Raw genomic sequence first — 16,614 nt, 5'->3', positions numbered from 1 at the left:
AACTCACCCTTGGCAGCTCTGCCGTTTGCATAATGTGTCTTGGGTCAGATCTGCTTCCTCCTTGCAGAGGTCCTGACACCTACCTTGAGTCCTGCAGTGTGTGGAGGCCGGTGGAGTGGTTCTCCTTCACTCTGCAGGTTTCTCTTGTCAGATGACGTCATTCTCACAGGCTACAAAGTCCCAGCTGCCTTCCAGCTCAGGGCCAGCATGTCTCTGCCCTGTGTTCTCCCTAGATGGCCCCAGCCGGGTGGTTCTGAGCAGATCGGCCCTAATTTTATTATTCACCAGGTTAAACAGTGTCAGCAGAACCCGCCAACCTCTAAGATCAGGCTCACTTCCCAGAGCGCTGCGGGCCCAGGAGTCACATCAGCCCTGTGCTGTCAGCGCAGCCTTAAAGCAGAGCAACTCACCGATGGGCAGATTTCTGATGCCTTCCTCACCTTCCTTCCACTTTGTGTCTTCAGGGCCTAACAGAACAGGGAGAGGAGAGGTGGGCTTCAGCTTCATCACTAGTCAGCCTCTCAAAGGGCAGCAGGGACAGATAATCTCTGCTCAAGGGGCTAGATGGAGCTGCATTTACTTGGGGGCAGAGGCTGCGGGTACTCAGCACTAGCAAATACCCAGGAGGCACTCCCCCAAGGACATGCCTCAGGCAATGCAATGGAGCCTTAGGAAGCCACAGTTATCTGCCTGGTGCAAACCGGGAGCCTTGCAATGGTGCCTTATAGAATAGCACTTGTCAACGTAACTGAGGGTCATTCTCTGTTATTATTATTATTGATTTAATTTTTGTTTTAAGAGACAGCGTCTTGCTCTGTCGCCCAGGCTGGAGTGCAGTGCTACGATCATAGCTCACTGGAAGCAGGAGTCCCTGAGCTCAAGTGATCCTCTCAGCTCAGCCTCCCAGAGTAGCTGGGACCACAGACATGTGCCACCAAGCATGGCTAATTTTTATATTTTTTGTAGAGACAGCATTTTGCTATGTTGACCAGGCTGTTCTCCAACTCCTGAGCACCAGCGCTCTGCCTGCCTCAGCTTCCCAAAGTGCTAGGATTACAGGCATGAGCCACCATGCTTGGCCTTTCTGTCCAACTATGTGTGGTGGCCAACCCCCTGTATGGCCCCGGACCATTTTCGCCTCCTGGCATCCCCGTTCTTTGTAACCCCCGCCCGTACTGAGTGGACTTGGCCTGTGTGACCAATGGGAAATTGCAGAGGTAACAAAATGAATTCCAAAGACTGGGTCCTAAAAGCCATTGTGGCTCATGCCGGCTTTCTCCTGGATCACTCTCTCTAGGGGAAGCCAGCTACCATGTCACGAGGCCACTTTAGCATCCCCATGAGAGAGCACCACCAGGGGAGGAGCGAGGGCTCCTGCCAGCAGCCAGAGCTGCCCTTCCAGGTGTGTGCGTGGCCACCTTGGACACAGATCCTCCAGCCCTGGTCAAACCTTCAGATGACTTCCGTCTCACCTACAGCCTCGAGAGGCTCCCTGAGCCAGAACCATCGAGCTGAGCTTATTCCTCCTCGAGTCTAGAAACTGTGTGAAATAATACATGTTTATTGTTTTAAGCTGCGAAGTTTTGGAGTGATTTGTTAAATAGCAATAGATAACTAACACGACGTGCTCTTCTGTTTCTCTAGGAGGTAGACTTCTTTCATTATATTCTCTCCAATAATGTCTTTTAATGTAGCCAAACCTGCTGATAAAGGAGAGTTCCCTATCCTATCAACAGCAAATAAATGGACCAGGAACAGCGGCTCCCACCTGTAATCCCAGCACTTTGGGAAGCCAAGGTGGGCTGATCACTTGAGGTCAGGAGTTTGAGATCAGCCTGGCCAACATGGTGAAACCCTGTCTCTATTAAAAACACAAAAATTAGATGGGCGTGGTAGCACATGCCTGTAATCCCAGCTACTCAGGAGGCTGAGGCTGGAGAATTGCTTGAACCCGGGAGACAGAGGTTGCAGTGAGCTGAGATCACGCCACAACACTCCAGCCTGGGTGACATGGCGAGACCCTGTCTTAAACAAAACAAAACAAAACAAAAACAAAGAAATGTTCCTCTTGTTTACTCTGTGCTTAGCATAGTACTTGGTACATAGTAGGTCTCAGTATTAAAAAATATGGCACAATTGCCAGTGGAATCAACTGATTGAATTAAGCAGATTAATAAGTTTCAGGGTCTATGTCAAGTAAGGGGGAAAAGTGTTACAGATAAACTTAAAACAAGCAGAATTCATTTCTAGGCCTGCACACTGGCTCATACCTGTAGTTCCAACACTTTAGGAGACCAAGGCAGAAGGATTGCTTGAGCTCAGGAGTTTGAGACCAACCCAGGCAATATAGCAAGACTCCATCTCTACAAAAAATAAAAAAAATAATTAGCTAGGCATCACGTCTCATGCCTGTAATCCTGGCTACTTGGGAGGTCTGAGCACAGAATTTGAGGCTACAGTGAGCTGTGATTGCATCACTGCACCCCAGCCATACAACAAGAAACTAATTTCTGTATCTTTCTGTGATTTAAGAGGCCAGGAGGAGTCAGATAGTAAAGTTCACCCTTTATTGCCAGAATCGTATTAAAAATAAATTTGTATTCACTAAATACATGCTAGTTGACGATGGCAGGACATGTTCAGAAATACATTTGGCATCAGGGAACAGCCAATTAGAAATCAAAAAGTGCCATAAATGGTCTTTCAATTAAGCGGCTAGTCCCATGTATGACTGGGCCTGAATGCAGACCTTCAAGGTTTATTGCAACGGGCCTGAAAAAGGTATTGGTGAGGTTAGCCTTGCAGGCGTCCCAGTCACAATATTTGGTTCTCATCATGATTCGTCTGGTTGTGTTCTTTGGCTTCCATCACGAAGGAGAAGAATTTATAAGAGACAGGGAGTAGGCCAAGTGCGATGGCTCATGCCTGTAACCCCAGCACTTTGGGAGGCTGAGGTGGGTGGATCACCCGAGGTCAGCAGTTCGAGAACAGCCTGGCCAACATGGTGAAACCCTGTCTCAACTAAAAATACAAAAATTAGCTGGGTGTGGTGGCGGGCACCTGTAATTCCAGCTACTTGGGAGGCTGAGGCAGGAGAATCGCTTGAACCTGGGAGGTGGAGGTTGCAGTGAGCCAGGATTGTGGCACCACACTCCAGCCTGGGTGACAGAGCAAGACTCTGTCATAAAACAAACAAACAAACAAGCAAACAAACAAACAAACAAACAAGAGACAGGGAGTAATAGCAGAATTCAACCTACGTCAAATGTTTTCCCGACATAATTGCAGTGAAACTTTTCAGCAGCCTTGTGAGCTATTGTCCTTGTTCCACACAGGGGAAGCCTCAGCTGACGATTCCAAACAAGCTGCCCAAGTTCAGGAAGCGAGTCAATAACAAAACTATGATTTAAACGCAGGTTCATCGGATTCTTCTTTTTCTACTACAGTCTTTCACAGACCCCGAGATCTGGAAGATGGCTTTGGAATCCTCTGGACTAACTCCCCTTGAGAGCATCTCTAAGAGGTTAAGTCACTGATCAGAATAACTCCGCTATTAACGGTCTGAGCCCGATTGACTCAGGCCTTCTGGTTTGCTTTTGTTTTCACTTCACCTTCTGCGATGGTAGGGCTGACTTTGCTCATTCCCTCATAGCTCCAAGAAAATGAACTCAAAGTTTGTGTGAAGGCTGGTGATCATTTAACAGAATTTTAATCCAGATATTTAGAGGAATATACACTGCACTGTGGAAAATGCGGTGAAGACAGTGGTCTGGCTTTCCTGCCTCGCTTCCCTCCCTGTCCTTTGTGCCAAGGGCATTTCTGTGAGGCTGATGATGAGGCTCACATCCCGGGCTGCAAATCCAGCTCTGTCATCGTGCAGGTGCTGGAGACTGGGTGACATGTCTGGTGACTTCAGCAGTAACGAGAGACCCTTGCAGCAAATCGTGGCGAATTCTGTGCTTTTCTCTGATAATAGCACCAGTTTAATTATAATCCAGAAGTGTAAATTCCAGTTTGCTTTCATCTCCAGTATGTTTCGTTTCAAATGTGACTTTGCAGCTCCTTCTCTCTTTTTTTCTCTCTTCGTGCCATAAAATATTTGCATATTTGAATGTCAGATTTTCCAAGTGCTGGAAGCAACAGGCTTTGGTATGTTCTTGAGTTATTTTGTAAAGCAGCATCTGTCTCGTTTCAGCAGCCACCAGAGCTGAGAAGTGACCCAAGAGCGGCCTGGCAGGAAGAAAAAATGTGGGATCCAAGGGAGTTTCCTTATAATACCGAGCCCAGCAAAGCCTGGGTGGGGGGGCTTCAGTCCCAGGCAGCTTCCGAACAGATGTTTTTCCCCAGTTGATTTTTTTTTTTTTTTTTTTGAAGAAAGGCAGATTACCAAAAGAAACAAATACTGAATGATGACTACAGAATGTGTCTTTGGAACTTGCTAGACTAATTACTGAGGCTCCAAAATCACTTTAAAAGCAACACATTTTGTTTTGCAATATACATTCATCTTGCCAAATTTTTTTTTTTATAATTTCAATCAGAATCCACCTCAAACTGGATAGTTGATTGTGGTAGCAGTGGGGTTTGGAAGGAACACTCTCATTAAGACAGCAGTTTTCAAGGAATTTCCTGACTTTTTTCTGTCTGTAGGATGACGTCAGGAAAATTCTCCTACAAAATATCTTCAGAGCTTTAAACAGCTTCCTTTTGAAATGATACCTTCTGTTTAAACAATTATAATAATAGCTGCTTGTTGTGTGCCAGATAACATTGAGTTTAATCCTTCAGTTCCCCTGTGTGGTCGGTATTTTTATCATCTACATTTATAGATGAATAAACTGAGGCTCAGGAAAGACACTTTTCCAAAGAACTGTGACCCAACTGCGGATACTGGACTTGAATGGAAATTGTTTGTGTTTACTGTGTGGATTATGTCACTGTTCTTTGCAGAGGGACAATGGCAACGAGATCTGCCACTTTGATATCCTGATGTTCGAATGCTCAGGCCCTGACCTGGGTAAGTATCACATTTTTCAGGGAGCCTCCAGGTAATTTCCAGAGAGTATGGTTTTCCAGTTAACATTCGATCAACGAAATAGGATTCCAGCTTAAATACAGAAACGTGACTGCACTGAAGCCACACTTGCTGGCGACGTTTATTCATGTAACAAAACACATCAGGCCCCGCTGTGTGCTGTGGTCATCCCTGGGGATGTCATAGTGAGCCACAGAGCAGGTCTCTGTCCTTGACACTGTGGTGGCAGCAGCTTGGCTGGAAACCCTGAACATGACGTTGAGCGCTCTAAGCAGACCCAGGTCCTTTGGTTGGGCTCTCATATAGGTATCATCAGAAATACTCTTTTACCCCATTCGGTGGTACTCTGACAATCCAAACAAGTGACCCAGGTAACCCAGGCATACTTACGCTATTTCTCATTCACTCATCCACTTGAGAGTCGTGCAATTCTTATTTATTTAGCACCTAGTGTGTGCCACAGATGGTAATAAATCAGGTGCAGTTCCTGCCCTCATGGAGTCTGGAGGGGCTGGCAGATACTGACGGAGGAACACATAAACATCCAGTCACCACTGCAGCCAGTGCGAGGCAGGACAGAGTGGGAGCCATGGCAGAGTCCCAGTGAGCAGAGGCAGCCCAGGGAGCCTCTCAAGGGCATCTGGGCCTGGGGCCTGTTGGGCACTGTTGTGAGACTGTGCCTTGCACTAAGGGCTCACTCAGGTGGCATGACTGCCTGATGGGCTGCTGGCCCGTGAGATGGGGCCAGCCAGGTGCATGGCAGGGTGAGGAGCTCTCGGGGTAGGGGGCAGGAAGTGTGAAGACACTGCGAAATGAGACATCCAGAACACATGAGGCCTGAGGAGGTCAGGGAAGGCAGGCAGAGGATGGCTTGGAGCAGGGCTCGTCGGCCACTGGACACTGGAACTTCAGTCTTGGCACACTGAGCGGCTGGGGAGGCCTGCACGCAGGGTGGCATTCTTACAAGCAGTCACTGTGGCTCTGAATATCCACCTTTGCCCCTCTGGCCCTGCCCTGCCCTGACCCCCAGTCTCCCCATGACTTCTTTAAGCCTATTTCCTGATCTGTCAAACAGGGATTAATACCATCTGTCTCAAGGCTTTAAAAAATTTATTTTTAATTAGACAAGGTGACACATGTAAGTCCCTATGAGAACCTCTCTCCTGTTCTCTGTGGATAGTAATAGCAATCGCCAAGATTTATGTGACGTTTGCTGTGAGCCAGCACTCTGTTAAGAGGTTGACCTGTTTTCACTCATCTGTTCCTCAGGATGATTCTGCTACTACAAAGAGGTGTTATTAGGATTCCCACTTTACAGATGTAGAGAGCTGAGGCACGAAGTTGCATGCCAAGGCAACCCACCTGGTAAGAGGGGGAAGGGTGGGGCTTGGCAAATGAGGATTGAGTTCCAGGGACACACTCTCCAGGTTGCCCTCAACGGTTGCGTTTTCCGTTCTTTCGGGGCTGGTGGAGGCACTGCCAGGGGACGGCTGGAGAGTTTCGTAGAGGGTGCAAATTTGAGAGAGGAGTCTGGTTTAGAATAACAAAGTCGCCCATCCTGGTGCTGAGCGCCTGCTCGCAGGACTCTGAAGAGCAACTCATCCTGGTGTGCTGAGGACTGTCTTGGTTTTAGTGCTGGAAGTCCCAGGACGCCAGGATGGATGTGCCTTAGGAGGACCCTCGTGATGCCTGTCGCAGGCCTCCCACCAGCAGATCGCCTTGTCGCAAAGCCTTTTCTGGTAGATGTAGGATAGCCCCCTATGCTCTTCAGGGCTTTGGAACGGGAAGAGCAGAAGTGCACAGGTGGATGTCATGGGACCTCATCTGTGTTCCTTGCAGCAGCTCAGCCCGTCTGCAATTTACCCTCAGCGCCGCTTCTCACCAAGCAAATATACACATTCATGGTCCTGAAAATAAATCCAGGAACCTCTAGCCTTGAAGACCCCTGCCAAGGGCGCCCCAGCTTCAGAGGGGTTGGTCCTGGGCGTGAACAGCAGCTGCCACTGCCTCTGGGAAGTATGCAGTGGCCATCTGCTGCCCCAGGGACTCTGCGGCTCCGTCTGCGGCTCCCTCTCTGACTCCTGGGAGGAAGGACGGGCACCTCCACCCCAGAGCAAGTTCTGTCCCCTGGGTTCTTCCTCTGCTGTCTGCAAGGCTGGATCATGTGTTCATGATGGAAACCACAGCCCGGATGCAGGGACAGAGTCAGGGGTGGGCACTCATCACTGTCCTGGCCATGGAGGCTGGACTGTCCCCGTCACATCACTGGAAGCGCGGCTCTGCATGGCGGGGTGGGCGTGGTAAGCAGAGGTCACTGTTGTCAGGGTTGGAGGTGGGACCCAGGAAGGAGCTCAGCCTGTGAGCACAGCATCTTGCGTTACCCTCAAAAGTCTCCCAGGATGTGTTATTCCACTTCACAGATGAAACATGGGGTCCGCAGAGGTTAAGTGGTTTGCTCCAGACACACAGTGAGCTAGCGGCAGACCTGAAACTAGAAGCAGGTCTCCCAATTCCCAGCCTGCGCCTCAGCTTTCCTGTGGGCCTCTGAGACTTCCCTCTACCTGAAGACCATGACACACTTTCATGCATTGGTGACGTCTCCACTGTTGCAGAGCCTAGAGGTGGACCATGGTCTGCCAGTGTTTTGTCCAGAGAGACTGGCGTGGCTTGCCTGTGTCCCCCATCCTTGTTCCCCGGGCCCTGCCTCCTCTCTTCCCGCCCTGGGTTCTGAGGGCTGCTGTTGTGTAGGAGGAGCTCTGAGGTCCTCATCACCGACTCCGTGTCCATGGCCTGCCACTGCTGTCCTTCACTGCCCCATCTCCAGGGGCTGGATTGTGGCAGGCCCTCTACTTTCAAAGAGAGTTGGCCGGGCATGGTGTCTCAGGCCAGGCGGCGGCTCACACTTGTAATCCCAGCACTTTGGGAGGCTGAGGTGGGCGGATCACCTGAGGTCAGGAGTTCGAGATCAGCCTGGCCAACATGGCAAAACCCCGTCTCCAGTAAAAATACAAAAATTAGCTGGGCATGGTGGCAGGTGTCTGTAATCCCAGCTATGCAGGAGGCTGAGGCAGGAGAATCACTTGAACCTGGGAGACAGAGGATCGTGCCACTGCGCTTCAGCCTGGGCGACAAGAGCAAAACTCTGTCTCAAAAAAAAAATAAAAAGAGTCTTTCCTCCAGGGTTTCAAGATCACTGTCAGTGGTGAATGGTGTGAAAAATCTCTAATCATACCTTCTCGGAACTCCAGGGGCAGCTTTACCTCCCTCATTGTTTAAGGTTCCCTGTGTCAAGCCTCGTGTCAAGTGTCCTTGGAGGCAGGCCGGAGGGCAGACGTGGGGGGAGAGAACGTGGTGCACCATCAGAGGCCAGGCCTGTGACTCCCGACGGTGGTCCCAGTGCGGAAGGCAGAGTTGGCTCCGTCTCCGCACCAGCGTCCTGCCTTCCAGAGGTGGTCGCCTCCCACCCGTCCAGACTCAGGATTGGCAGTCTTGCCCGGCTCCCCCTTTCAGACGCAGAGCAGCCCCTGCTATGGGCCAGGCCATGCAGGTCTCGTTTGGAAATGTTAGGAAGCTGCAGATGCTGTCTATTTTTTTTTTTTTTTTTTTTAAATCATGCCCCCTAGTTAGCCACTTTCCTTTGGATAATAGATTTCTGGGGTCCTTTCCTGCTATTCCAAACACGTCCAGCATCCCAAACTTGAGTACGCAGACACAGACTTCCCTGATCTCCCTCACTTTACAAAGATGGGATAAATGGGGCCCAGTCCTCCTCGTTCCCCTTCCCACCTCGGTGTCTTGCTTCTACGGGGCTAATGAGGAAGGCAAGTGGGGAGAAGGCACTGGGGGCAGAAGGGACAGTGAATTTCCCTGAAGGAAGCCCAAAAGGAACTGTGAAATGAGATGAGGTGGGTATCCATCTCTATATGCAAGGGCAGGACATTGTCCAGCGGCTCTCCCGCCCTCTGCCTCAGGGACCTCTGAGGTATCCATCTCTATACACAAGGGCAGGACGTTGTCCAGCGGCTCTCCTGCCCTCTGCCTCAGGGACCTCTGAGGTATCCATCTCTATACACAAGGGCAGGATGTTGTCCAGCGGCTCTCCTGCCCTCTGCCTCAGGGACCTCTGAGGTATCCGTCTCTATACACAAGGGCAGGATGTTGTCCAGCGGCTCTCCCGCCCTCTGCTTTAGGGAACTCTGAGGTAACCATCTCTATACACAAGGGCAGGACGTTGTCCAGCGGCTCTCCTGCCCTCTGCCTCAGGGACCTCTGAGGTATCCATCTCTATACACAAGGGCAGGACGTTGTCCAGCGGCTCTCCCGCCCTCTGCTTTAGGGACCTCTGACATCTGGAGGCTGGGAGTGAGGAAAGTGTTTCCTGCTTTTGTTCCTGGAGACAAACCTTCTCCTGACATCCAGCATCTGTTCAGCCCAGGAGGCTCTGCAATATTTAACAGACCCAAGCTCGGCAAGGAGGCACTTGTCTCAACATTTGGAAGATCACAGCTGCAGCCTGCGTGGGAAGGGGAGGACAAAGAGGGAGAGGTGGGTTGCAGTGCGCAGCGTGTAACCCTCTGCACCTCCAGCCCTCTCACCTCTTCACACGGCATTTGTTTCGTTCACTCAGCAACAATTCTGTGCCCTTTATACATGCTGGGTACTGCTCTAGGCCCTGGAGACAATGAGGAGAAGAAACTTCCTACCTTCATGGAGCTTATTTGCTAGTGGGGACCGCAAGTGATAAACAGATAGATGAAGTGCCAAGTAATGATAAGGGAAATGTGTGTGTGTGTGTGTGTGTGTGCGCGCGCGCATAATTACATGCAGGGTAACTAGGGAAGGCTTCCTTGGGAAAGTTTTTTTTTGTATTTTAGCAGAGACCTGGATAAAGGGAGGAAGTACACCATATGGAACCTGGGGGAAGAGAATTCCAAGTGAAATGAGCAGCCAGTGGGGGTGGGAGCTGAGATGGGCCTGTGCTTGACACATTTAAGGGGGGCAGAGAAGCTGGTTAACTTGGGTGTCCTAAGGAAGGAGGAGAACAGGAAAGTTAGGTCCAAGCCAGGTGCAGTGGGTGGCTCACACCTGTAATCCCAGTACTTTGGGAGGCTGAGGTGGGAAGACGGCTTGATCCCAGGAGTTCAACACCAGCCTGGGCAAAGGAAGTTAGGTCCGAGAGATCACCTGCCAGGGCTAGATGACAGAGGGCTCTTCACTGTCTTGGCCAGGCGACGGCGAGCCATTGGAGGGATGGGGGCAGCGTGCGGCATCGTGAGTGTGTGCTTATGGGAATCACCTAGCTGCCGTGTGTGACTCTCCTCCCATGGGGGCAGCTGCTGCAGGGTGAGCACCGCTAGGAGATAATGCCTGGGAACATCCTTCTTAAATTCTCGAATGCTTTACCAGGTGCGTGATTGTGTCCCCCCTCTGGGGACAGCTGTGTGGTGTGGTGGAAAGACGAGGGTGTGTGAAGACAGGAGAACAGTCCTGTGACCCTGGGCAAGTTGCTTCATTTTTCAATCCAGTCGCCCAATTTGTAAAATAGAGATGTAGTGTACCCCACGACAAGCCTGTTATGGGGGTCAGGCAGGATGATGGGGGCGAAATTGCTTTGACGGTGTGAGGTGCACGCCAGGCCGCAACTTTTAATAACCATCGAGGGGGCGGGCTTGCTTTGAGCTGTACCCACCTCCCTTCACCCAGCCTTCGCCTCTGTGAGTGGCCCTTCCATTACAGTCTCTTCATTTGGACCAGCCAAGATGATTTTTTTTCTGCCAGGATCCTGGCTGATAACAACTCTAATGAATATTCATCCATTTCCATGTTTGGGCATATGTTGAGGGCCCCTAACTCTAAATCCCCAGTTGTGTCTTCTTAAAGACCCAGACTAGCATGAAGTGTCGATTGCCTGTGGGTCTCGTGTGTTGGCACATTTGGGAGCAGAGGCAAAGACTTCTCTTTTCCAAAGGATCTTTTCTTTTTTTTTTTTTCCAGACAGGGTCTCGCTGTGTCACACAGGCTGGAGTGTGGTGGTGCAGTCTCAGCTCACTGCAACCTTCGCCTCCTGGGCTCAAGTGATCCTCCCACCTCAGCCTTCCAAGTACCTGAGACTACAGGTGCGTGCCACCATGCCCAGCTAAGTTTTGTAGAGATGGCGTCTCACTATGTTGCCCAGGCTGGTCTTGAACTCCTGAGCTCCAGCAATCCTCCCGCCTCGGCCTCCCAAAGTGCTGGGATTAGAGGTGTGAGCCACCGCACCCAGCCAGTTCAAATCTCTTAGATTCCACATAGGAGTGAGATCCTGTGGGATTTTCTCCCTGTGCCTGACTTATTTCACTTAGCATAATGTCCTCCAGGTTCATCCAGGCCATGCAAATAAAGGATTTTCTTCTTTTTAAGTCTGAATGCTATTCAGTTATGTTATATGCCACGTTTCCTTTATCTACTTACCCACCGACGGACTCCTAGGTCGTTTCAAGTTGTGGCTATTGTGAGCAGTGCTACAATGCACATGGCGGGTGGGGGAAGATGTCTCTTTGACACACTGATTTCATTTCCTTTGGGTAGACACCCAGCAGTAGGATTGCTGGATTGTATGGTAGTTCCATTTTTAATTTTTTGAGAATGTCTGTACAGTGTTCCGTAAAGACTGTACTAACTCACATTCCCACCAGCAGTGCGCAAGGCCTGCCTCTCCTCCACTTCCTTGCCAGCACGTACCTTTCCCCTTTGATAAGAGCCATTCTGACAGGTGCGACTGGTGTCTCCTTGTGGTTTTGATTTGCATTTCCCTGATGATTAGTAATGGAGCATGTTTTCATGTGGCTATTAGCACTTGACAATTTCAAAACATGGTCACATACATTCTCTCAAACATGTGAATGAATATGGCCCTCACTAGAGGTGTTCAGATGGTTAATTTTATGTGTCAACTTGGCTGGGCCTCAGGGTTCCCAGCTGTTTGGTCAAACAATATTCTGGGTGTTTGTGTGAGGATGTGTTGGATGAGTTTAACGTTTAAGTTGGTGGACTTGGAGTAAAAGAGATTGTCCTTTAGAATATGGGCCGGCTTCATCCAATCAGCTGAAGGCCTAAATGCAGTAAAAGGCTGACCTCCCCTGAGCAAGAAGGAATTCTGCCAGCCTTTGGACTTGAACCACGACATGGGCTCTTCCTTGGGTCTCCACCTGCTGGCCCACTCTACAAATTTTGGACTCGTCGGCCTCCATAATTACGTAAGACAGTTCCTTAAATCCTGGTCTCTCTCTCTCTCTCTCACTATATATATACACACACACACTCACACACTATATATATATACACATACACATTGTGTATATATACACACAATGCACATATATACACAATCTATATCTATATATCTCTATCTATCTATCTATCTATCTATCTATCTATCTATCTATACATCCATATTTTATTGACTCAGTTTGTCTGCAGAATCCTAACTAATACAGGTGGATACTATCCCTATTTTACAGACAAAGAAATTGAAGCTTAGAAATGTGAGCTATGAATAAGATACTTCTTCATAGCTAGTGAAGAGAACCAAATCCAATGCTTCTAGACTTTCAACCTCGCAGGCTTCCTTCACTGTCTGCTACCTTTGCTATCCCTCTGCTCTATAATCTTCAAGGATGTTTCACTGCTTAAGGCATCACACCCGAGCTCCTGTCCTTGGTGTTTAGGTGCTGCACAGTGTGACTGCGTTTTCTCCTCTCCACTCAGGTATTTCTTCTCAGCCCCCCGTGGCACCCACAAGGGAGAAGTACAGAACTCCTAGTGGTGGCAGAGTCCATTATCTAACCTGGAGAGAAACAGATCATTCCATAGGCTAACATTATAATTAAAGGTTAAAGGAATAAATCTACTGTGGAGATATGATGAAAGAAGGCATCTCTTAGACTAGGTAGGGCTTTAAATGTAAGCTCCAAGGTGCATGTTCCTGCAGCCTGGAGGGACTAGTGCATAAGTTCCTGACAGACGCCACGTGCCTCTGGTGATGGTGGTGCCCATGTGGCCACTCACCAGGGCTGCACTGTCTGGTGTGGTAGCCACTAGCATATCTGGCTCTTTACTTTTTTTGTTTTTTTTTTTTTTTGAGACGGAATCTCGCTCTGTTGTCCAGGTTGGAGTGTAGTGGCGTGATCTTGGCTGCAACCTCCACCTCGTGGGTTCAAGCAATTCTCCTGCCTCCCAAGTAGTTGGGATTATAGGCACATGCCACCATGCCTGGCTGATTTTGTATTTTTAGTAGAGACAGGCTTTCACTATGTTGGCCAGGCTAGTCTTGAACTTGTGACCTCAGGTGATTCACCCGACTCAGCTTCCCAAAGTGCTGGGATTACAGACATGAGCCACCATGTCCTGCCTTTTACATTTAAATTAATGACGATAAAATAGAACTCGAACCTCAGTTCCTCAGGCACGTTAGCCACATCGTAAGTGCTCAAAGCCACCTCTGCTTGGCTAGTGGCTACCATATTGAATGTCTCCACTATTGCAGAAAGTCAAACTGGAAAGCACTGAAGTAGAGAGAGCAGTCCCAAGTGTGAATCCCAAAGCCCTTGGTAACAGCTGGTAGTGACAGAGAGAGGAGTATGACAGAGAAGGCTGAGGCGAGAGGAGGCTGACAGCCACAGACCCTTCCAGAAGGACAAAGGAAGGGTCCTCGTGGTTCATGGTGATTGTCTGCAATGCGTGGGGGCCAGAAAGAGTAGCCCCCGCTTCAGCTGGGAGGGGCGACCCAGGCCATGGCTCCAGCAGCCTGGGCTGCAGGCAGAAGTTCGGCTCTGCCCACATACCCCCGGAGCCCCATTCCAGGAAGGCACAGTGGCAACACCACACTGAAGCTGCCACTTCAGTCTGAGGTCCAGGCGAACCTCTGCTCCCAGCTTCCAAGTGGTTTCAGCAAATATATTAGATATGCTTGATCAAAATGTATAAATCAAATGAAAATACATGATATTAGAAAGTTTGACTACAATCTATACTGCAATTTATATTATTGTAGTGTATTGTTTCTGCGAAAATAAGTTATAACATAATAAAACTTGCTTAACTTGAAGAAAAAACAAAACACTTATGGATTTGATATGATTTCATTGAACAGAAGTCTTAAATTCTGAGGACACTTGGAAATTCCAGCAGCCAGCAGGGCCATTTGCAGAGATACACTGTGTTAGGAGAAAACGGTTGTCTGCATTTTCTGCTTTCTTGTATTTCTGCCTCATATTTTAAGAATTCCCTTTGAATAATTTCAACCTCATATCAACTGATCTAAGAAAAAAATGTTCACACTTTGCAGAGACGGTTTAGTGATCAGATTAGCATCTCTAAAGCGGGGAGAGGGTGGCAGTGGTTCTTCTGACTCTGAAGGAGCCAGGGCAAGGCTGAGGCCGAGTGTGATGCCAGCTGGGACTGACACTCAGTGGTCCTTTCCTGCCTGGGGTGCTCCCTTCCAGAGAGCAGCACGAAGGCGTGGCCTCAGGCAAAACTGTGAAACAAAAACTTTGTCTCAAGGACTTCCTTCCCCTCCTTCTTCCTCAATACCCTGTTCTGGCTTTTTCTCCTCAGGTATTTGATCTCGTAGGGTGATAAAATGGTAGTGTGGAAATACTAATGTTTTACTCCTCCCAGGTTGAGTATGAATAATAACATTTACATTTTTAACGCAAAGCTCCGGAGACAGTGCCAGAATCAAAGGCAGGAGCAGATATCTCGAGTCTCAGCAAGTGGGTGTCTACCTGTGGTGCCAGCCGGGCCAGCTCACTGCCATTTCTGAATGCATTTTCTTTTCTTTCTTTTTTCAAATTTCTAATTTTTATTTTAAGTTCAGGGGTACATGGGCAGGATGTTCAGGTTTGTTACACAGGTAAAGGTGTGCCATGGAGCTTTGCAGCAGAGGTCGTCGAATCACCCAGGGATGAAGCCCAGCATGCACTGGGCTTCTTCCTGATACGCTCCCTCCCCCAACCCCACTGCCCTCCGACAGGCCCCAGTGTGTGCTGGCTCCCTGTGAGTCCATGCATCCTCCGAGTGCGTTCTCTTCCCACAGCACTGGTTGTCTTGCTCAAGCCCACTGCTCTCTGCAGACAGCCTGTGAAGCCTGTACCCAGATGTGCCATCAAATGTGAGATTTGCCAAGAAGCCCCAGAGCTTGATCCACCTGAAGTCCCATGGAGTCAGCAAGGAGACATTTGGGATCAAGTTGAAGGTCAGGCAGTTTTTGAAGCATTCTCCTTAAGACCAAGTCCTGGTCAGGGTGGGTCCGTCCTGAACCTGAGTGGGTTTGTGCATGAGACAAGCTGGGATTCTGGAAGCTAAATCACAGGTGGTCTGGAGAGAGGGGGAGCTGTGGGGAACGTTCCCAAGTCCAGTGGCTGCTTCCTATGCTGACAGCCACACTGATGACGTGCTCAGGGTGGCAGGGGTTGGGCAGAGGAGCCCAGCATGGGGCTAGCTGCAGAGCCCTGCTGGGGGGCTGCATACTCTCAGACTTCTAGATTCCGGAGACAGGACGTGGTAAGTGGGATGGGATCAGGGGAGAGTTGGGAGCTGACAGGGCAAGGGCCGTGGGGCATGTCTCTGATTAAGCAGGCTGGAGGTTGAGAGGGGCCCAGCACCCTTGTGGACTGAGGCAGCAGCCTGGTCACAGGAATAATGTCTTGGTGACTGTGTTGGTGGCCAGCACTTTCCCCTAGGAATGCCAGAGACACCTCTCCCTGTAGTGGGAAGAGCTTGTTCTACCTTGCATCTTTCAGTGCCCAGCACAGCATCTGGCACATTGCAGGTTCCATATCAAGGTCTAATAAACACTGACTAAACTCCTGCCGTGTTCTGGGAATACGGGGGTGAGCAGCCCAGAGCGCCTGTCGTTGTGGGGCACACACTCTGGTGGGGGTAGAGAGACAACAGGGAAGCGGAGGCAGAGCACACTGCCCTTCCACAGGGGAAGGAGTGCTCTGCAGAGGGAAAGGCAGGTGAAGTAAAGAGTGTCTCGGGGTGAGGGGACCCCTTTGGATCGAGTGATCAAGAAACACCTCTCTCAGGTGGTGCCATCACAGCCGAGACTGGGTGGACAAGAAGGAACCAACATTTAACCTTTGGCAGTGGGCAGGGGAGATTGCTCCAAGAGAGAAGACTGCCAGTGTGAAACATTTAGGCAGCAACCAGCTTGGTATGTTTAAGAAACAGAAAAGGAAGCCAGGGCTGCTTGTGTGGCTCTGGTGGTGGCCAGAGTAGAGGACAGGGACTTGGAAAGGTTGGCAGAGCCTCAATCCAGAATGTCCAAAAGGACAAGCACGGGTTTTAGGTGACCTTTGGTGTCTCGTACCCTCAACCCCAAACGTTGGTAGTGCCTCCTCTCCTAAACCGTCTGACAACCCCCAAATCCCCCAACACGTTTCCATTTGACACACAGCCTGATGAAGACCACTGGAAGATCGCTGTATTGGGTTTTCCAGAGAAACAGAAGCAACAGCACGGGTGTGTGTCTGTGTGTGAGAGTGTGTGTCTGTGTCTGCGTGTGTGTCTGTGTCTGCGTGTTATGTGTGTTATTG

Source organism: Chlorocebus sabaeus, chromosome 1 (genome assembly GCF_047675955.1).
Source record: "Chlorocebus sabaeus isolate Y175 chromosome 1, mChlSab1.0.hap1, whole genome shotgun sequence".
In the NCBI taxonomy this organism is placed as follows: Eukaryota; Metazoa; Chordata; class Mammalia; order Primates; family Cercopithecidae; genus Chlorocebus; species Chlorocebus sabaeus.
This window is presented reverse-complemented; position numbering follows the sequence as displayed.